This window comes from Mus caroli, unplaced genomic scaffold (assembly GCF_978045245.1).
Source record: "Mus caroli unplaced genomic scaffold, Mus_caroli_1 scaffold_5, whole genome shotgun sequence".
NCBI classification, from domain to species: Eukaryota; Metazoa; Chordata; class Mammalia; order Rodentia; family Muridae; genus Mus; species Mus caroli.
Window position 1 is genome coordinate 150,299,484 of NW_028227260.1, and position 21,930 is coordinate 150,321,413.

Below are 21,930 nucleotides of genomic sequence, written 5' to 3' on the forward strand. Positions count from 1 at the left end.
CCTTAGCTTCTCTCAGTGTTCCCTAATTCAAAAAACAGTGGTTGGCTGCTCCTATCCATTTGTTTTGTGCAAATATCTGTCTCTGGTTTTTTTCAGCTTCTTGTTGTGTCTTTCAGAAAACAGTCATGCTAGGTCCATTTTTATGAGCACTTCATAGCCTCAGTAATAGTGTCAGGCCTGGGGGCCTCCCCTTGAACTGGATCCCAATTTAGGCCTGTGACTAGACCTTCTAGTCCTCAGGCTCCTCTCCATTTGCATCCCTGTAATTCTTTCAGACAGGATCAATTATGGGACAGAGGTGTGACTGTGAGATGGCAACCCCACCCCTCACTTGATGCCCTGTCTTCCTGCTGGAGGTGGGCTCTATAAGTTCCCTCTCCCTACTGTCGGTCACCTCATCTAAGAAACCTCTTTTCGGTCCTGAGAGTCTCTCACCTCCCACATCTCTGGTGCATTCTGGAGGGCCCCCCAACCTCCTATCTCCCTGTTTCCATTCTTTCTGCTGGCCCTCAGAAAGCTATTACAAGTGGGGAGGGAGGGACCTGGGAGGAAAAGTGGACGGGGGAGAGGAGTGGGGGGGCAGAAGGGAACCTGATGTGGTATTGGGTGAGGGAAGATAAGATGCTTGTCTTCTATAAAAGGAAAGTTTTCACTTTCCACATATGGATTCGAACATTGTGATTTCTGCCTTCCTCTGCCTGCTTCCTGTGCCTGCTGTATCCAACAAACATCTGACCCCTCATCACTAAAAAGAATATCCTTTTCAGTCAAGATGCCTGAGAAGATTACAAGCCAGCTCCTTTCTTCTTCTTCTTCATGCCATGGCCAAGTGGGCAGGATTTCATTTGGAGGAATATCTGGAAAGCATATCACATAAAATTCTAAAAAAATAATAAAGAATGCATATTATTATGGATAATGAATGAGTGGCAAACATATACCACATTCAGTTTGAATGTGCACTGTCTTGTATTCCATCCTAACACAGTCACATGCCATCCTATGTACACACATGCAGACACTTATTTTTCCATGTATTACAGACATAACAGTGGGGAGAGGAGGGAGAGTTGTGCAGGTGTCTTCAGCAGTGAGCCTTGCTCTCATTGTGAAACGCAGCCTGTAGTCTTAGCAACCATCCGGTTGTATGAGGATTCCCATGGCCAACAACACAATTAGATGTCACCAGGTTCTGGTACCAGAAGGTCCATTTGGTGGCAAGAGATGCCAGTTTGGACTCTTTCCTATTATATGGCAATTTCGCTTAGATTTACATACATAAATACATACATATATGACAACCACTCAAATGTCCCTTAATGTTAGATGCCTTTCCCCATATTCCCTCACACTATCTTCTATCCCCTCTCCCTCCCCATTCTAGCTCTATGTATCTATCAGTAATGATTTATTCTGTCTCCCTTTCCTAATGAGAAGCATCTGTCCCCTCTGGTCCCTTATAGTACACCTACTATAATACTGTATAATACTACTATAGTCTGTGGTTCTTAGGTATCATTAACTTCACAGCTAATATACACATACAAGTGAATATATACCATATTTGTCTTTCTGGATCTGGAATACCTCACTATGTATTCCTAAGTTCTGTCTATTTCACTGCAAATTTTATGATATCATTTTTAAGAGCTGAGTAATTCCCTATTGTGTAAATGTACGATATTTCCTTTATCAATTCTTCTGTTGAAGGACATCAGGTTTATTTCCAAGTTCTTGCTATTATGAATACAGCAGCAATTAACATGGTTGAGTAAATGTCCTTATGATAGGATAGAGCATCCTTTAGATTTATACTCAAGAGTAATATAGCTGGATTTTGAAGTAGATCAACACCCACCTTCCTGAGGAACTGTCACCCTGATTTCCATAGTGACTGTCCATGTTTGCACTCCCACCAGCAATGGATAAGTTTTCCTCTTCTTATTCCATGAACTTTCACTTATTTTGTTCATCTTAGCCATTCTGACAAGTGTAAGATGGAACCTCATGGTTTTGATTTGCATTTCCCTAATGGATAAGGATGCTGAACATGTCTTTAAGTGTTTCTCAGCTGTTTGTATTTTTTCTACTGAGAATTCTGTTTAGATCTGTACCCTGTTTTTAATTGGATTATTTGGTGTTCTGATTTTGAATTTCTTGAGTACTTTATATATTTTGGATATTAGCCCTCTGTATATTCAGAGTTGGTGACTATCTTTTCCCATTCTGTGGGCTGCCACATTGTCTGAATGACTAACCTTTGCCTTACAGAAGACTCTCAGTTTATTAGGTCCCACTTACTGTTGATCTTAGAGACTGGGGTGTTCTGTTCAGAAAATCTTCTCCTGTGACAATAAGTTCAAGGGTCTCTCTCTCTCTCTCTCTCTCTCTCTCTCTCTCTCTCTCTCTCTCTCTCTCTCTCTTCTATCACTGTATCTGGCTTTATGTTGAGGTCTTGGAGCATTTGGGGTTGAGTTTTCTGCAGAGTGGTAGATGTGGTATATGTAGATTCTTCTGCATGCAGAGATCCACTTTGCAGTTTGACAGCACCATTCATTGAAGATGCTGCCATCTTTCCAGTGTTTAATTTTGGCCTCTTTATCAAAGAACAGGTGTCCATGGGTGTGTGGCTTTATGTCTAAGTATTCAATTAGATTTCATTAAACAACCTGTCTGTTTTTATGCCAATACCATGCTGTTTTAATTACTGTACCTCTGTACTACACCTTGAAGTTGGGAATAATGAGACCTTCAGCAGTTCTTTTACTCTTCAGGATTGTTTTAACTATACTGTGGGTTTTGTGTTTCCACATGAACCTGAAAATTCTCGTTTTAATGTCTATAAAGAATTGTGTTACAGTTTTGATGGGTATTACATTGAATCTGTAGATTGTTTTCAATGGGATGGTCATTTTTGCCAGTTAATGACCATGGGATCGCTTTCCATGTTCTGATAAAGAAGACTTTAATTTCTTTTCTCAAAGACTTGATGTTTTTATCGTCCAAGTCTTTCACTTGCTTGGTTCGAGTTACCCAACAATATATTATTTGATGTTATTGCAAATGGCATGGTTTCTCTGATTTCTTGCTCAGTGCATTTGTATATAGGGGGGCTACAGATGTTTTTGGGTTAGTTTTGTGTTCATATACTTTGCTGAAAATGTTTATATGCTGTAGAAATTTCCTGGTACAATTACTAGGGTCACTTATATATACTATCATATCATCTGCAAATGCAGATACTTTGGCATCTTCCTTTCCAATTTGTTTCCCCTTGATCTCCTTCAGTTGTCTTTTTATTGATGTAAATAAGGCTTCAAGCTATTGAACAAGTATAGAGAGAGGGGACAACTTTGTCTTATTCCTTATTTTCGTGGAATTGCTCTGAGTTTAAACTGATTTTTTTATGTTGAGGTATGCCCCTTGTATCCCTAACCTCTCCAGGACTTTTACGAAGTGGTTTTGGATTTTGTCAGAGGTCTTTTCTGCATCTAATGTAGCGTTTAATCTTTCAGGTTGTTCATATGGTGGATTACATTTATCTATTTATGTATGTTTAACCATGCTTACATCTCTGGGATGAAGCCTGCCTGATCATGGTGTTTGATCTTTGTGATGTTTTCTTGGATTTGGTTTGCAAGTATCTTACTGAATATTCTTGCCTGTATGTTTTTATAAGGGAAAATTAGCATGTAATCCTCTTTTGTTGTTAGTTTTTTATGTGGTTTGGGTATCCGAGTAATTGTGGCCACATAAAATGAATTGGGCAGTGTTCCTTCTGTTTCGAGTTTGTGGAATACTCTGAGGAGTATTGGCATTAACTCTTCTTTAAAAGTCTGGAGAAGGGCTGGAGAGATGGCTCAGCAGTTAAGAGCACTGACTGCTTATCCAAAGGTCCTGAGTTCAATTCCCAGCAAACACATGGTGGCTCACAACAATCTGCAATGAGATCTGATCCCCTCTTCCAGTGTGTCTGAAGAAAGCTACAGTGTACTTACATATAATAATGAAATAAATCTAAAAAAAAAAAAAAAAGTCTGGAGAAATGGCTCAGTAGCTGCTGCTTTTTCAGAGGACCAGGCTCAATTCCCAACACCTACATGATGGCCCACAGCCATCTCTAACTCCAATTCCAGTGGATATACTGCTGGATTCTGAAAGCACCAGGCACAATGGCAGTGCACAGATATTCATACAGGCAGAAGATTTGCATAAATAAGATAATAAAGTTACTTTTAAAAACTAGTCTGGTGGCACTCTGTGCCAAAACCATCTGGCCCTGGGATTTTTGGGAGTGGTGGGATATTTTAATGACTCCTTCTATTTCACTTGGAGTTACACGTCTATCTAGTTTGCTTATCTTAATTTAACTTTGGTAAGTGAAGTGCACAGAGAAAATTACCAGTTTCTTTTTGATTTTCTAATTTGGTGAAGTACAGATTTTAAACTATGCCTTTATGATTTCGTGGATTTCCTTGGTTCTGTCGTCATATCTCTCTTTCATTTCTAATTTTTTTCATTTGAACATTCTCTCCTCACCTTTTAATTAATTTTGTATAAGGGTTTTTCCATCTATAACTTTCACTCCTCCATTGTTGGTGGGATTGCAAGCTTGTACAAACACTCTGGAAATCAGTCTGGCACTTCCTCACACAATTGGACATAGTAATACCAGAGGATCCCGCAATACCTCTCCTGGGCATATATCCAGAAGATGTTCCAACTGGTAAGAAGGACACATGCTCCACTATGTTCATAGCAGCCCTATTTATAATAGCCAGAAGCTGGAAAGAACCCAGATGTCCCTCAACAGAGGAATGGATACAGAAATTATGGTACATTTACACAATGGAGTACTACTCAACTATTAAAAGAATGAATTTATGAAATTCCTAGGCAAATGGATGAATCAGGAGGGTATCATCCTGAGTGAGGTAACCCAATCACAAAAGAACTCACGTGATATGTACTCACTGATAAGTGGATATTAGCCCAGAAACATAGAATACCCAAGATACTATTTGCAAAACACAGAAAACTCAAGAAGAACGAAGACCAAAGTGTGGACATTTTGCCCCTTCTTAGAATTGGGAACAAAACACCCATGGAAAGAGTTACAGAGACAAAGTTTGGAGCTGAGAGGAAATGAAGGACCATCTAGAGAGTGCCATATCCGGGGATCCATTCCATAATCAGCCTCCAAATGCAGACACCATTGCATACGCCAGCTAGATTTTGCTGAAAGGACCCTGATATAGCTGTGTCTTGTGAGGCTATTCTGGTGCCTGGCAAATACAGAAGTGGATGCTCACATTCAGCTATTGGATGGAACACAGGGCCCCCAATGGAGGAGCTAGAGAAAGTACCCAAGGAGCTGAAGGGGTCTACAACCCTATAGGTGGAACAACAATATGAACTAACCAGTAACCCCCAGAGCTTGTGTCTCTAGCTGCATATGTATCAGAAGATGACCTAGTCGGCCATCATTGGGAAGAGAGGCCCCTTGGTCTTGCAAACTTTATATGCCCCAGTACAGGGGAACTCTGGGACCAAGAAGTGGGAGTGGGTGGGTAGGGGAGCAGGGGAGGGGGAAGGGTATGGGGGACTTTCAGGATAGCATTTGAAATGTAAATGAAGAAAATACCTAATCAAAAAATTGGAAAAAAAACTTTCCAAAGAACTTTGTTTCATGGATTCTTTGTGTTGTTTTGTTTTGTGCTATCTTATCTATTTCTGCCCTGAATTTGATTATTTCTTTTTTTTTTAAGATTTATTTATTATATGTAAGTACACTGTAGCTGTCTTCAGACACTCCAGAAGAGGGTGTCAGATCTCGTTGCGGATGGTTGTGAGCCACCATGTGGTTGCTGGGATTTGAACTCTGGACCTTCGGAAGAGCAGTCGGGTGCTCTTACCCACTGAGCCATCTCACCAGCCCGATTATTTCTTGCCATCTACTTCTTTGTGGTGTGATCTCCTCTTTTTGTTCTAGAGTTTTCAGTTGTGTGTTTTTTATATAAGCACTTAATGCTATGAATATCCCCTTTAGAAATGCCTTCATTGTATTCCATAAGTTTGCATATGTTCTGTATTCGTTTTCAATCCATTCTGCAAACTTTTTAATTTCTTGATTTCTCTTTTGACTCATGTAGTGGTCTGAATGACAGTGCCCCACACACACAGAGACACATAGATTTGAATACTGATCATCAGGGAGTGGCACTATATGAGAGGCATTATTAGGAAGTGTGGCCTTATTGAAGAAAGTGTGCCACTGGAAATAGGCTTTGAGGGTTCAAATGCCCAAACCAGACCCAGTGTCTGTCTGTCTGTCTGTCTCTCTCTCTCTCTCTCTCTCTCTCTCTCTCTCTCTCTCTCTCCTGCCTGTGGGTCAGGATGTAACACTCTCAGCTAATGCTCTAGCAATGTGCCTGTTGTCTTCCCACCGTGATGGTAATGGACTGACCCTCTGGATTAGCCCCTAATTAAATGTTGACTTTTATAAGTGTTGTCTTGGTCATGGTGTTTGTCATAGTAATAGAACAATAACTAAGAAAAAGACACGAAAATTTTTGTGTCTGAGTAAAGTTGAATTAATTATGAAAAAAACTTTAAAAAATAAGAAAAAACTTGAATTTTGTGCTGGATACTCCAATTTGGATAACCTGGAGTCTAGCTCTCCTTCCCAGCCAAGACTGTTCCTGGAGAACATCCATGTACACCGCGCCCCCTGCTGGACATGTTCTTATCTTCAGTTGCCTCACAAACAGCACAGAAAGGCTAGGACAATGCAGAGAACAAGGTCGGGTAGTCATCTCTGCCCTCTAGAGGCTGAATAGAATCAGGCGGACCCTCCAGAGGTGCCCCTGAGACAAACTGCACCCAGCTATTTGGAACCACTTGGACCCTGTGCTTTAGCCTCCAGAGACACCACCACAAGTGCATCTCAGTCGGCAGAATTGTCACCATCTTCTGGAACAGTGAAACTTTTCCTGGAGGATAGAGAATCCAAGGATCACCCACAACAGCCCGGCTGAGAGCCCCTCTGCCCCAAATCTCCTGTGCTCTCTGCCAGCTGTGGCTCCCATAGCTGCCTCTGCTTCCAAGATAAAATAGCAAACTGTTTAGAAAGGTGATCAGACTGGAGAATCTGGGAGGAGAGGCTGGACAGAGGAAATGAGAAGAGGAGGAGAGAGAAGAGTGGAGTGATCCAACTTGATTTACTCAAAAACCAGAGGGAAAATCAACAGAATATCTGAGGTAGCTCCAGGAAAAAGTGAGCTGAGTCAGACACCATATTGTTAGGAGACAGTGGAAAGAGAATTGTGCTAACAGAGTGAGAAGATAGTTTGTGACAAGTGAGCCAGGAGAAGCTGAGCTGAGCAGATAGGCTAGAACCCTGGTTATCGTTTGGAGCTGCTAGTGTTGGGGAAAGTGGGAGAAGGGGCTGTTTGAGCACACTGTTGGGGAACTGAGGGAGGAGCGGTGAAGACACACTTTGGAAGAGACTGGACTGGAAACTGAGAGGAGGGCTGATGTTTCTAAGAAAAAGGGACAGAAGAACCTGCAAATTAGAAAGAGAGAAAGGCTACAAACAAGGATGGGGAATAATTGTTTCTTCTTCTGCAAAAGCTCCAGGCTACTTCTCTTCTTACTTCGCATCTTTGAGGCTCATGGCACTACATGGGTTCTCTACCCAATGGCCTTAAGGAAGGTTGCCTTGCAGTTTGGCTAGAATCATGCAACTGCTCCCATGTGACCAAGTTGCCTTCCTTAGCTTGCTCTGGGTTGTTTGCTTTGCCACCGTGCTGGTTTCGATGGGAATGGTCCCCGTAGGCTCATAGATTTGGATGCTCAGTGACTACTTGAGAGAGATTGAGTGGTTTGACCTTGTTAGAGTGGGGGCTTAGGGTTTCAAAAGTTCAAGGCAGTTCAGTGTCCAGCAGTCTCTGTCTCTCTCCTCTCTCTCCCCCTCCCTCTCCCTCTTCCCCCCTACCTCCCTCTCCCTCTCCATCTCATTCTACCCCTCTGCAAATGGATCAAGATGTAAAATTCTCAGATCCTTCTCCAGCTGCTATATCTCCCTGTGTCCCACCATGTTTCCTGCCATGATGACAATGAACTAAATTTCTGAAATTGTAAGCCAGCCCCAATTCAGTGTTTGCCTTTACAAGAGGTGCCTTGGTCATGGTGTCTCTTCAAAATGACAGAAAACTAACACAGCTACCAAAAGCCGCTTTTGTTTTGGAGCTTTATACACGTAAATGCATCTGACCCAAACAGAGCTTGGTTTCATCTCAGACATATATTCAATTTTAAAAAGATACGACATTATGCCTTTGTGTAGTGGGTTGGTCTGGTGCTGCCTATATGCAAATGCTAAATTCTGTACCCCAAGATCTGGCTTCTCCAAAACAAGGAGATCCTCACCTACACCAGCTTTTGTTATATAAACATTACCCCACCAAGTTATCCCTGTTTGGTTAATAAAGATGCCTGCAGCCTGTGCTGGACAGAAGAGAGGAGGAGGAGGAGCAGGAGGAGTTAGGGTTTTACTGCTGTGAACAGACACCATGACCAAGGCAACTCTTATAAAGGGCAACATTTAATTGGGGCTGGCTTACAGGTTCAGAGGTTAAGTCCATTATCATCAAGGTGGGAGCAGGGCAGCATCCAGGCAGGCATAGTGCAGGAGGAGCTGAGGACTCTACATTTTAATCTGGAGGCTGCTAGTGGAAGACTCACCTCCAGGCAGCTAGGATGAGGGTCTTATCTTTCTCATCACCTGCTTCTCTGTTTAAGTGTGGCTATTCTAGAGATTGACCTTGAGTTCAGAGATCTGAATTCCTGTGTCCAGGGATTAAATGTGTGTACCACCATGCCTGGATCTAATGTAGCTGGGTAGGATCTTGCCCCAAAGTCCCACTCCCTTAATCTGGTCTCTTCTAGAACACAGGATTCAGCTCCATTCTACTTCCTGGTGCCCCTTTAACTGGAATCTTGAACCACATGTCTTCTTTCTTTCCTTTCTCAACTTGCTCCTTTTCATTAAAATGCACTTCATAAGAGAGAACTTTAGTTCTCTCACACAACAGAATTTACACCAGGCTGTTTTGAGACTTCCTGTTTCAAAGCAATTAATCTAAATTTCTTCACCTTAGTGTCAGGGCAGACTCTGTGGACAATGGCAAAAAGCAGCCACCTTCTTGTCCAAAATACCACAGAAACAGTCTCTGAGCCACGTACTGAAGCTCTTCTACATTGAAACCTCTTGGGCCCAGTCCGCACAGTTCAAATCACTCACAGCAGCAAAGTCGTCCTTATTTCTTCTAGGATAGCCCATTAAGCCCCACTTAAAGCATTCCATTGCTCTCCAAATCCAAAGTCCCAAAATCTACATTCTTCCAAACAAAAACATGGTCAGGCTTATCTCAGCAATACCCAACTCCCAGTACCAACCTCTGCCTTAGTTGGGGTTTTACAGCTGTGAACAGACACCATGACCAAGGGAACTCTTAAAAGGACAGCACTTAATTGGGGATGGCTTACAGCTTCAGAGGATCAGTCTATTATCATCAAAGAGGGAGCAGGGCAGCATCTAGGCAGGCATGTTGCGGGCAGAGCTGAGAGTTCTAAATCTTCATCTGAAGGCTGCTAGTTGAAGACTTGTTTCCAGGAATGAGGGTCTTAAGGCCCATACCCACAGTGACACACATACTCCAAGTGGCCACACCTCCTAATAGTGCAACTCCCTGGGCCAATCATACTCAAACCATCACAACAAGTGATATATGAGGGTTATTGACAGGGAAGTAGACATAATAACATAGAGAGTTGTTATCTGCCCAGCTCTAGTGCTTCAAGGCTTATTATAAATATAAAGGTTTGTATCTTTTATTTGGGAACAAAATGATCTAAGATGGGGTAGAAATCTCCACAACACCTTTGGTTTCAGGAACCCCATTTCTAGCCAACAAAATGATCTTCCATGCATATCACATTTCTTGGTTTTGCTTTTGTCCTGGGGTTTTGCTTTCATTTCATTTTATGATTGGGGTTGTTTCTTTGTACTTTTTTTTTTAACTAGTCCATAAATTTTTAATAGTTAGAACTTTAGACTCCCAGGAAATTTTTAAATTATTGGGAAACCCCCCTTTTTAATAAGAAAGATACAATTTAATGATAAAAACGACTTTCAAATATAATACATATTATAGTGAATAAGATTCTGTGCATAGCTTGAGGGAGGAAAGGGATGACATAAAATTCTCAAATGTTACAACAGAGAGGGTTTTTTTTTAAGAATTATCTTTTTTGTAATTATGTTTGTATGTCGGGGATGGGGCTGCACATGTGCAGGTACCCACGCAGTCTACAAGAGGATGTTGAATTCCAAGAGTTGTAGTTGTAGGCAGATGGGTTTTGCCAAATATGGGTGCTTGGAAGCAAACTCAGGAACTCAGGTCCTTTTTCAAGGACCAGTTCTTTTTTTTTTTTTTTTTTTTTTTTTTGGTTACTGTATTTTTTTTTAGTTTTTTTTAATTAGATATTTTCTTTATTTACATATCAAATGTTATCCCTTTTCCTAGTTTCCCCTCCCCCGCCACTCCCTAACCCACCCACTCCCACTTCCTAGCCCTTGCATTCCCCTACACTGGTACATAGAACCTTCACAGGACCAACGGCCTCTCCTCCCATTGATGACCAACTAGGCCATCCTCTGCTACATATGCAGCTAGAGCCACCAGTCCCACCATGTGTTTTCTTTGATTGGTGGTATAGTCCCAGGGACCTCTGGGAGTACTGGTTAGTTCATATTGTTGTTCCTCCTATGGGGCTGCAAACCCCTTCAACTCCTTAGGTACTTTCTCTATCTCCTTCATTGGGGACCCTGTGCTCCATCCAATGGATGACTGTGAGCATCCACTTCTGTATTTGCCAGGCACTTGGCAGAGCCCCTCAGGAGACAGCTATATCAGGCTCCTGTCAGCAAGCTCTTGTTGGCATCTGCCATTGTGTCTGGGTTTGGTGGTTGTTTATGGGATGGGGATTTCTTTCACTGTCGGAAGCTTGTTTTGTTTTGTTAAGGCAGTGTCTCACTTTGGACAGGGTGGACCTGCACTCACTATGTACTTAAGGGTGGCCTTGAGCAACAGATTCTCCTGCCTCTATCTCCCAGTGCTAGGATTGCAAGAGTGCACAACTGTACCCATCCATTCATGCCTGTGTGTGTGCACATGTGCATGCTGCTAGGGATGGAACCTAAATCCTCGCAAGCACTAGGCAAGTGCTCTACAACTCAGTAATATTTCTAGCTCATGTTTGCCTTTTAGAACTACTAATCCGAGCCAGCCTTCACTAGATCTGAAACAGTGAGATGGATCTGGTCCTCTTTCCTGTGAGAGTGTTTTGATCAATGTTTTGAGTTAGTATACAAAATAATGACTTTTGTTGTAAAATAATTATAGTTGCATATTCCTTGTTTAGATTTAGGACAAGACACAAGCCATGTCACCTGTGTGGAGGTCCAAGGACAACTTGTAGGAGTTCACTTTTTCTTTCCAGCATCCCTCATTATGGCCTTTTCATCCGTGAGTATTATTGCACCATATTTATATCTGCAAACTTAATGAATTCCTGTACTGCTTACATGTCACTTGTGCATTCATATGCATAGATAGATAGCATATGTGCCACATGTGACATAAAACATGCTATTTGGTCCTTCTTCCTTCTTTTGCTTTTGTTTGTTCCCACTTCTCCCCTTTAGAGCTTTTCCTCCTCCTCTTCATAGTGTCCTTATTTATATTATAGCACATAATATATATTTTATTACATGTTATATATGTGTATATAATATATTAATATACAATATATGTAATATGTGTTACAATGCACATTATATATTATATATGTGTTGTGTATTATATATTGTATATATTGCAGGGGTAGGGGTCCCTCCAGGCTCTGTGGCCAGCAGGGAAATGATATGGTTGAGGTAAGAACGAAACTTGGTTCAGGTCAAGTATGTATGTATGTGTGTATGTATGCATGCATGCATGCAATATTCCTCTTTCCACTCTGTTCTTAATTAACTGTCACTGGTTCAAATTTCAAGAGCCTGACAACAGGTCATTTATTTCAGCCACATTTAAGCACAGCATAATCTGGGGGGAAATGTTTTCTGATAAGAGTTAACTCAGTCCCATGAGTATAGCAGAGCTTCAAACATGTTTATGTTGAAATTCTTTTCAAAGTACATCTGGCTTCTTTCAGGCATAGTGTCAAGGATTTAGGGTCTAGGGAGAGTGACTGAGGCAAGCAAAATGCCCAATCCTATCAGGATTGACCTGACCCTGAGATAACATAGAAGTCTTTTAGTTGTAAAGTACAAGTGACACCACTCATAAGGATGCTTTTATGGCCTAGAAGATTTTATGGCTCAAGATTTAGGGTAAAAGGGCCTGAGGTAAACAAACCATAAATTCTGGGGACTAAAGAGGAAGCTTGGCTGTACAGATAGCAAAGAATCACTGCGTTGTAAATTACATCCTTTCCTAGCATCCCAGAAGGGCAGGTAGACATCTTCTTCCTTTGAAGATGGAAGCCCACATGTTTAACTTGCCTGACTTCCCCAGTGCTTATCTATGCCATATATATTAGGGACCAATATTGCCATATATATTAGGGACCAATATTGGCTGAGGACCTCAAAAGCAAGTTCTCAGTGCAAATGAGATTTATTTGCCCGAGAGAAACAAAAGACAGGGATAAGAGACTAAGACAGGAGGTAGAGGATGAAGGAGAATAACGGAACAAGGGATAGGGAGAAGGGGTATTTGTCCTGGGAGACAAAGGATAAGAAGGAGATGGAGACAGATGTGGCACATAGAAAAATGGCAGTTTATAAAGGTACAAGGTTCCGTGTTAGGATGAGGTGTTTAATTTTGATTAGGCATGTTAATTAGGCAAGCCAATGGGACACCTGATTGCTGGACTTCAATATTTTGATAGCTGATCTTTGATAGTCAGTCTCAGGAGGAAGAAGTGGCCAAATAAAGGAATAGACCTTGGGGGCAAGCTTCAGGAGTATAATCTAATGGTTTTTAGCAGAGCAGAGGGAATGGGGGAGAAGGGCAAGGCCTGCTAGCCATGTCAGGGCTGGCTAGAGTCCCGCAATATATCGTGTATCATATATGTATGTATGTATGTATACAATATTCCTCTATCCACTCTGTTCTATTGTCTTTTCCACACTACTGCCTTAAGGCTTCATCTTTTAATATATGGAAAATTGCTAAGAAGTCAGAAGGCCTGTAAACAAGTCTGGAAGGTGTTTTCTTGACTGATGAGTGATATGAGAAAGCCCACTGGGGGCAGTGTCACACCTGGAAAGATCACACCGAGTGGTATGTGAAAAACAGCAGGCTGAGTGAGTGGTAAGAAAGCACTGTGGGAATCCAGAAAAGGCTAATTATGAAGGTGCAATGTTAGGTACAGTTCAAACCTCGAGTCATGCACTACCAGAAGATCCTGCAATACCTCTCCTGGGCATATACCCAGAAGATGCTCCTACTTGTAATAAGGACACATGCTCCACTATGTTCATAGCAGCCTTATTTATAATAGCAAGAAGCTGGAAAGAACCCAGATGTCCCTCAACAGAGGAATGGATACAGAAAATGTGGTACATTTACCCAGTGGAGTACTACTCAGTTATTAAAAACAATGAATTTATGACATTCTTAGGCAAATGGATAAAACTAGAAAATATCATCCTGAGTGAGGTAACCCAGTCACAAAAGAACACACATGATATGCACTCACTGATAAGTGGATATTAGCCCAAAAGTTCAGAATACCCAAGATACAATTCACACACTACATGAAGCTCAAGAAGAAGAAAGACCAAAGTGTGAATACTTCAGTCCTTCTTAGAAGGAGAACAAAATAAACAAGGGAAGTAGAGGGTGGGAGGGACTTGGAAGGAAGAGAAGAGGGGGAAGGGAAAAAGAGGGGAAGAATTAGGTACGGGAGGAGATGGACGAGATGTACAGAGGGTCAGGAAGTTGAACAGAAGTATGTAGCAATGAGGGATGGGGAACTGGGGGTAGCAACCAGAACCTCCCAGATGCCAGGAAAGCAAGAGCCTCCAAGGACCACACAGGAATGACATTAGCTGAAATACCCCACAAAGGGGAAGAAGAACCTGTTGAGACCATATTCAGAGATTAGGCATGGTCCCCCAGTTGAGGGATGGGGCCACCCACCCATCTCTAAAATTTTAACCCAGAATTTCTCCTGTCTAAAGGAAATATAGGGACAAAGAGTGGAGCAGAGACTGAAGGAAAGGCCATCCAGAGACTGCCCCACCTGGGGATCCATCCTATATACAGTCACCAAATGCAGACACTATTGTGGATGCCAAGAAGTGCTTGCTGACAGGAGCCTGATATAGCTGTCTCCTGAGAGGCTGTGCCAGATCCTGAACAATACTGATGTGGAGGCATGTAGCCCACCATTGGACTGAGCACAGATACCCCAATGGAGGAGTTAGGGGAAGAACTGAAGAAGCTGAAGGGGCCTTATCTGGCATCAGTGGGAGGGGAGACCCTTAGTCCTGTGAAGGCTTGATGCTGCAGTGTAGTAGAATGCTAGGGTGATGAGGTGGGAGTGGGTGGGTGGGTGGGGCAGTACCCTCATAGAAGCATGGTAATAGGGGGTGGGATAAGGGGGTTTGCAGGGGAGAAACCTGGAAATGGAATAACATTTGAAATGTAAATAAAAGTAAATTTTAAAAAATTAAAAAATCGTCAGGAAAACAAACTGAGGCTTAGCACTGTACAACAAAGTAGAAGTCCCTGAAGAGAGGTCCAGAGATCATTGGTGAAAGTGCTGTGGAGATGAAAGGACAGTGGGATGGCCACCAAGGTCAGAGGTACCTAGCAAGTGGAGCTAGCCTGAGACTATGAGACAAACTGAATTTTAAAGTTAGAGCCAAAGAAGTGGAGATGTCCTAGTCTTTTAGATCGATCCCACAGGATTATGAGTTGATCCCAGACAGCAAGCAATGATTTTTTATTAGATATTTTATTTATTTACATTTCAAATGTCATCCCCTTTCCTGATTCCCACACCCAGAAACCCCCAACCACATCCCTCCTACTCCCTGCTTCTAAGAGGGTTTCCCCCACCCATTCACCCACTCCCACCTCCCTGCCCTTGCATTCCCCTACACTGGGGCACCTAGCCTTCACGGGACTGTACTGGCTAGTTTTGTGCCAACTTGACACAGTTGGAGTTATCACAGAGAAAGGAGCTTCAGTTGAGGAAATGCCTCCATGAGATCCAACTGTAAGGCATTTTCTCAATTAGTGATCAAGGGGGAAAGGCCCCTTGTGGGTGGGACCATCTCTGGGCTGGTAGTCTTGATTTCTATAAGAGAGCAGGCTGAGCAAGACAGAGGAAGCAAGCCAGTAAAGAACATCCCTCCATGGCCTCTGCATCAGCTCCTGCTTCCTGACCTGTTTGAGTTCCAGTCCTGACTTCCTTGGTGATAAACAGCAGTATGGAATTGTAAGCTGAATAAACCCTTTCCTCCCCAACTTGCTTCTTGGTCATGATGTTTGTGCAGGAATAGAAACCCTGACTAAGACACAGGACCAAGGGCTACTTCTCCCATTGATGCCCAACAAGGCCATCCTCCACTACATATGCGGCTGGAGCCATGGGTCCCTCCATGTGTACTTTTTGGTTGGTGGTTTAGACCCTGGGAGCTCTGGTTGGTTGATATTGTTGCTCTTCCTAAGAGGTTACAAACCCCTTCAGCTCCTTCAGTCCTTTTTCTCTAACTCCTCCATTGGGGACCCTGTGATCAGTCCAATGGTTTGCTGCCAGCATCCACCTCTGTATTTGTCAGGCTCTGGCAGAGCCTCTCAGGAGACAGCTATATCAGGCTCCTGTTAGCTTGAACTTCTTGGCATCCACAATAGTGTCTACATTTGGTGTCTGGGTGGATCCCCATGTGGGGCAGTCTCTGGATGGCCTTTCCTTAAGTCTCTGCTCCACACTTTGTCTCCATATTTGTTCCCATGAGTATTATGTTACCCCTTCTAAGAAGGACTGAAGCACCCACACTTAAAAACTACATGATATTGGTACAGAGACAGGCAGGAAGATCAATGGAATAGAATTGAAGTCCCAGAAATAAACCCATACACCTTGATCTTTGAAAAAGGAGCTAAACCATCCAGTGGAAAAAAGACAGCATTTTCAACAAATGGTACTGGCTCAAGAAGAATTCAAGTTAATCCATTCTTTTTTTTTTTTTTTTTCCGAGACAGGGTTTCTCTGTATAGCCCTGGCTGTCCTGGAACTCACTTTGTAGACCAGGATGGCCTTGAACTCAGAAATCCGCCTGTCTCTACCTCCCAAGTACTGGGATTAAAGGTGTGCGCCACCACCACCCGGCAAGTCGATCCATTCTTATCTCCTTGTACAAAGCGCAAATCCAAGTGGATCGAGGGCCTCCACATAAAACCAAATACACTGAAACTTATAGAGGAGAAAGTGGGGAGACGATGCCGGGGCCTAGCAAACAGAAGTGGATGCTCACAGTCAGCTATTGGATGGATCACAGGGCTCCCAATGGAGGAGCTAGAGAAAGTACCCAAGGAGCTAAAGGGGTCTGCAACCCTATAGGTGGAACAACATGATGAACTAACCAGTACCCCGGAGCTCTTGACTCTATCTAGCTGCATATGTATCAAAAGACGGCCTAGTCGGCCATCATTGGAAAGAGAGGCCCATTGGACACGCAAACTTTATATGCCCCAGTACAGGGGAACGCCAGGGCCAAAATGGGAATGGGTGGGTAGGGAAGTGGGGGGGAGGGTATGGGGGACTTTTGGGATAGCATTGGAAATGTAATTGAGGAAAATACGTAATAAAAAATATTAAAAATTAAAAAAAAAAGAAAGTGGGGAAGAGCCTTGAACACATGGGAACAGAGGAAAGGTTCCTGAACAGAACACCAATGGCTTGTAATGTAAGATCAAGAATTGACAAATGGAGCCGGGCGGTGGTGGCACACGCCTTTAATCCCAGCACTTGGGAGGCAGAGGCAGGCGGATTTCTGAGTTCGAGGCCAGCCTGGTCTACAAAGTGAGTTCCAGGACAGCCAGGGCTATACAGAGAAACCCTGTCTCGAAAAACCAAAAAAAAAAAAAAAAAGAATTAACAAATGGGACCTCATGAAATTGCAAAGTTTCTGTAAGGCAAAAGACACTGTCAATAAGACAAAAAGGCCACCAACAGATTGGGAAAGGATTTTTACCAATCCTAAATCTGATAGGGGACTAATATCCAATATATACAAAGAGCTCAAGAAGCTGGACTCCAGAAATTCAAATAACCCCATTAAAAATGGGGTACAGAGCTAAATCAAGATTTCTCAACTGTGGAAACTCAAATGATTGAGAAACACCTAAAGAAATGTTCAACATCCTTAGTCATCAGAGAAATGCAAATCAAAACAACCCTGAGATTCTACCTCATACCAATCAGAAAGGCTAAGATCAAAAACTCAGATGACAACAGATGCTGACGAGGATGTGGAGAAAGAGGAACACTCCTCCATTGCTGGTGGGATTGCAAGCTGGTGCAACCACTTTGGATATTAGTCTGGCAGTTCTTCAGAAAATTCGACATAGTACTACCTGAGGACCCAGTTATACCGCTCCTGGGCATATACCCAGAATATGCTCCAACATGTAATAAGGACACATGCTCCACTATGTTCATAGCAGCCTTATTTATAATAGCCAGAAGCTGGAAAGAACCCAGATGTCCCTCAACAGAGGAATGGATACAGAAAATGTGGTACATTTACACAATGGAGTACTACTCAGCTATTAAAAACAATGACTTCAGCCGGGCGTGGTGGCGCACGCCTTTAATCCCAGCACTCGGGAGGCAGAGGCAGGCGGATTTCTGAGTTCGAGGCCAGCCTGGTCTACAAAGTGAGTTCCAGGACAGCCAGAGCTATACAGAGAAACCCTGTTTCGAAAAATCAAAAAAAAAAAAAAAAAAAAAAAAACAATGACTTCATGAAATTCTTAGGCAAATGGATGAAACTAGAAAATATCATCCTGAATGAGGTAGCCTAATTACAAAAGAAGACACATGGAATGAACTCATTGATAAGTGGATATTAGTCTAAAAGCTTGGAATACCCAAGATACAATTCACAGACCACATGAAGCTCAAGAAGAAGCAATGATTTTTTTTTTACTTTATCTGTGACTGTCACCTTGTGCTTCCTCTTAGAATAAGAAATGTGTACCTTTTGTTATTTTAGAGGAGCCCACAGTTAAGACACTTTGGAATTTTTGTAAGACTGAATATCTTAAGGAGCCTGAATTTTAAAGCATTTGAATTTTTAAGATTTATTTACTTATTTTATGCATATGAGTACACTTTGCTCTCTTCAGACACACCAGAAGAGGACATCAGATCCATTACAGATGGTTGTGAGCCGTGTGGTTGCTGGGAATTGAACTCAAGAGCAGTCAGTAATCTTAACCGCTGAACCATCTCTCCAGTCCAAGCATTTGAATTTTTAAAAATAACATGGAGCTTTGAAAATTTGAGATATGTTTTATTCTATATTAGTATTAATATGAGATCTTGAGGTTAAAGAATAAAGAAACGGTTATGGTCTAATAGTGGTGTATTGGTGTATCACAGTAACAAGGGGGCAGTTGCTCTTGTTTTCTTTTGTTGTTTTTCAACTTTACATAAGCTAGAGTTATGTGGGGAGAGGAAACTCAATTGATAAAATGCTTTCGTCTGATTGTTTGTAGTGCTCGCTCTGTTCTTTTCTTATTATCATCATTGTCATCATCATCATCGTTGTTGCTGCTGCTGTACAGATTACTGATTGATATACGAAGGCTCCAAACCACTGAGGCAGCGTCAGCTATGGACAAGTTTTCCTGGGTTGTATAAGAAAGGAGGCAGAGCATGCCATAGAAAACGAGCCAGTAAACAGTGTTCCTTCATAGTCTTTTCTTTTATTCAGTTCCTGCCTCCAGGATCTTGCACTGAGTACTTGCTCTGCGTTCACATCATGGCGAACCGTGAGTTATGAGATGGAATAAAGCTTTTCTCCTCAGTTTGCTTTTTGTTTAAGTATTTTCTCACAGCAATAGAAAGCACCCAGCTTAGGGAAAAATACATATATACATACACATATGTACATATTTTATCTTTCTCCGCCTTGGTTATATACTATATATCTATTATTTATAAATATGTATGTTATAAATATATTGAATTCTACCCATTTTCCTGCAAATTTCATAACTTGATCATTTTTACGATAAAACTGTCATTGTTTCTTCTGCTCATGACATCAAATTTCAAACTTCTGTCATGTACGCGTACCACACTTTAACCATTCACTGATGATAATCTAGGCCAATTGTACATCCTGGATGCTGTGAGCAGGGCATGCAAGTGTCTGTGGACCACTGACTTTGAGCCTTTGAGGAGCTGCTCAGGAGTTATAAAACTGGGTCAGATGCTATACTGAGTTTCAGGTTTTGGAAGAAGTTCTCTACTGATGTCTATACTGGATATACAAGTTACATTTCCATCAGGGTAACTAAAGGCTTCTCCCTCCCTCACATCCTTACCAGCATTTGTCACTTGTTTCCTTGGTAGAGATCATCCTCACCAGGGTCGGATGGACTTTCAAAGCAGTATTAATTTGTGTTATTCTTCTCTAAAGACAATTCTCTTGAATTCATAAAACCATCTCTTGATTTGAAAGATTTTATTTTCACTGGGCAAGGTGGCTCCCACTTTTAATCCTAGCACTTGGGAGGCAAAAACAGTCAGATCTCTGAGTTCAAGGACAGCCTGGTCTACAAAGGTTACGCAGTCAAGGTTGCCTTACAGAGGGTTTGCTTGGGCTACAGGCTCTGAAATAGGGCAGAAAGGGAGTATGCAGGCTTTGCAGGCAGAAGATAGGGCTAATAATGGAGTGGGCAGCCATGGGAATTCACTGGCACTTGCTTCTCTCCCCCTGTCTAAGCCCTAGACAGCAAAATGATTGGCATTCAGAATCAACAGCACAACTCTGAAATCCTACATATTAAGTGTGAGAACATCAAAAGGAACATTGCCACAGTGAAGAGTTAAGTGACAGTGTTTTTATTGTCTCCCATGTATACTGTGTGGGAATGAGACATGTCAGCAACTGGGACATACAAAGGAATCAGGAACAAGTGTGTAGTGCTGGCAATGCCATCTGTAGACTGGTCCAGAAGGATGCACTGAGAATAGATTCAGGACAGCAACAGTTGGAGATCTCTACTGGACACAGGATGAGAGAAGCCTATCTGTGGTCATAGAAAGACTTCAGGGCTACAGTTGTGATGAAGACCAGGGATGGGACAGTCTGCTCCCTGTGTGCCATTGCACACTAACATGAAAGCTTCACTCTGGGGATGATAAAGAGATAGTTCACCATAAGCCATTTTGTGTGGGTGAACAATAATGCCACCAACGTTAAGTGGAATTGTAGATCCTTAGTAGAGCTCATGTATCTGGCCTGCTAAAGGCCCTGTTTATAATCCCTGTGTCAAAACAAAGGAAGCCAGACAGATATGTAAACCAATTCCCCAGTGGAGTCATTACTGAAGTTCCTGCTCACACCAGTTTTAGAAGGTAAACACTGCTATCTCTCATCCTTGCATAAGTGAGGTCTGGTAACCCAGAGGAACTCAAAGCATCTTAGCAGGGAGTTGGCATAGGCACAGAATCTTGTCTGGGAATTCAATGTGACTTTCAGAATGTTAAGGAGAACAGGAGAGGATGGTGTAGCCAGGAGAACTAAATGTGCCCTGGTTCAGTTCCAAATCTCAGAGAACAGGGCAATGGTCCATTTTCCAAGATGGGGTATCCTTGGAGACATGAGTGAAGGTAAGAAGACCCAGAACTTAATGATGGCAGGAGAAGAGACCTATACACAGTGCACTGAAGAGATTGGGTCAAGCAGGAGGAATGTGGTCTATCCATTTATTTATTCTCTGAGGAGAGCAATAGAGATGTGCTTTTTCTCTCTTCCTAGAAAGATATGGTACCTATACACAGTGCACCGGAGAGATTGGGTCAAGCAGGAGGAGTGTGGGCTATCCATTTATTTATTCTCTGTATCTATTCTCTGAGGAGAGCAGTAGAGATGTGCTTTTTCTCTCTTCCTAGAAAGATATGGTCATGGTTGGATTTTGAGTCACAGGAGATAGATAGATACACAGAAGGAGGAGCTCGCAGATCCTTGCCAGGACTAAAAAGGTCATTATTAGCTTCCTTCCAGGAGACAGAGCTCCCTGCCCCCATTCCTTCTCCTGCTCCCCTACACTCCCCTCTTTTTTGCCTCCTTCCAAATGACAGATCCAAATTCTGTAGTGCAAAAAGAATCTTGCTTTGCCTCAGTCCACACCTAACCCTCCTCTCCCATCAGACTCCATGCCCAGTGTGGATCGATGTTTTTCTGATAAGAATCCAACTTTTCACGTTTTGCCTTACAATTCTAATTCTGATTGATTATTAACAAGTATTTTGTGGGGTTGGAGGAATTGAACTCAGGTCATCCCATGGTGGTCCTCCACCTTCCTAATGCTATGACCTTTTAATACAGTTCCTCATGTTGTGGTGACACCCAACCATAAAATTGTTTCCGTTGCTACTTCATAATTGCAATTTTGCTACTGTTATGAGTTGTAATGTAAATATCTGTATTTTCTGATGGTCTTAAGTGATTCCTGTGAAATGGGCATTTTAAAAAACCCTGTTGTGATCATAAAAAGAGAAAGAGCAGAGGCTGGCAAGATGGCTCAGCAGGTAAGATTGCTCTTCCAAAGG

The 21,930-nt window shown here is 42.3% G+C and overlaps 1 long non-coding RNA gene across 2 annotated transcripts in view; it reads left to right on the plus strand.

Annotated features, from left to right (window-relative positions):
• The window catches only part of LOC115030063 (uncharacterized), a 215,673-nt gene extending 196,458 nt beyond the window's left edge, over positions 1–19,215 (plus strand). For both annotated transcript variants that reach the window (XR_015047198.1, XR_015047199.1), the window contains exons 5-6: positions 11,488–11,591; positions 18,864–19,215. This is a non-coding gene — a long non-coding RNA (uncharacterized LOC115030063). The remainder of the gene's footprint in view (positions 1–11,487; positions 11,592–18,863) is intronic.
• The last annotated feature ends 2,715 nt before the right edge of the window (positions 19,216–21,930 follow it).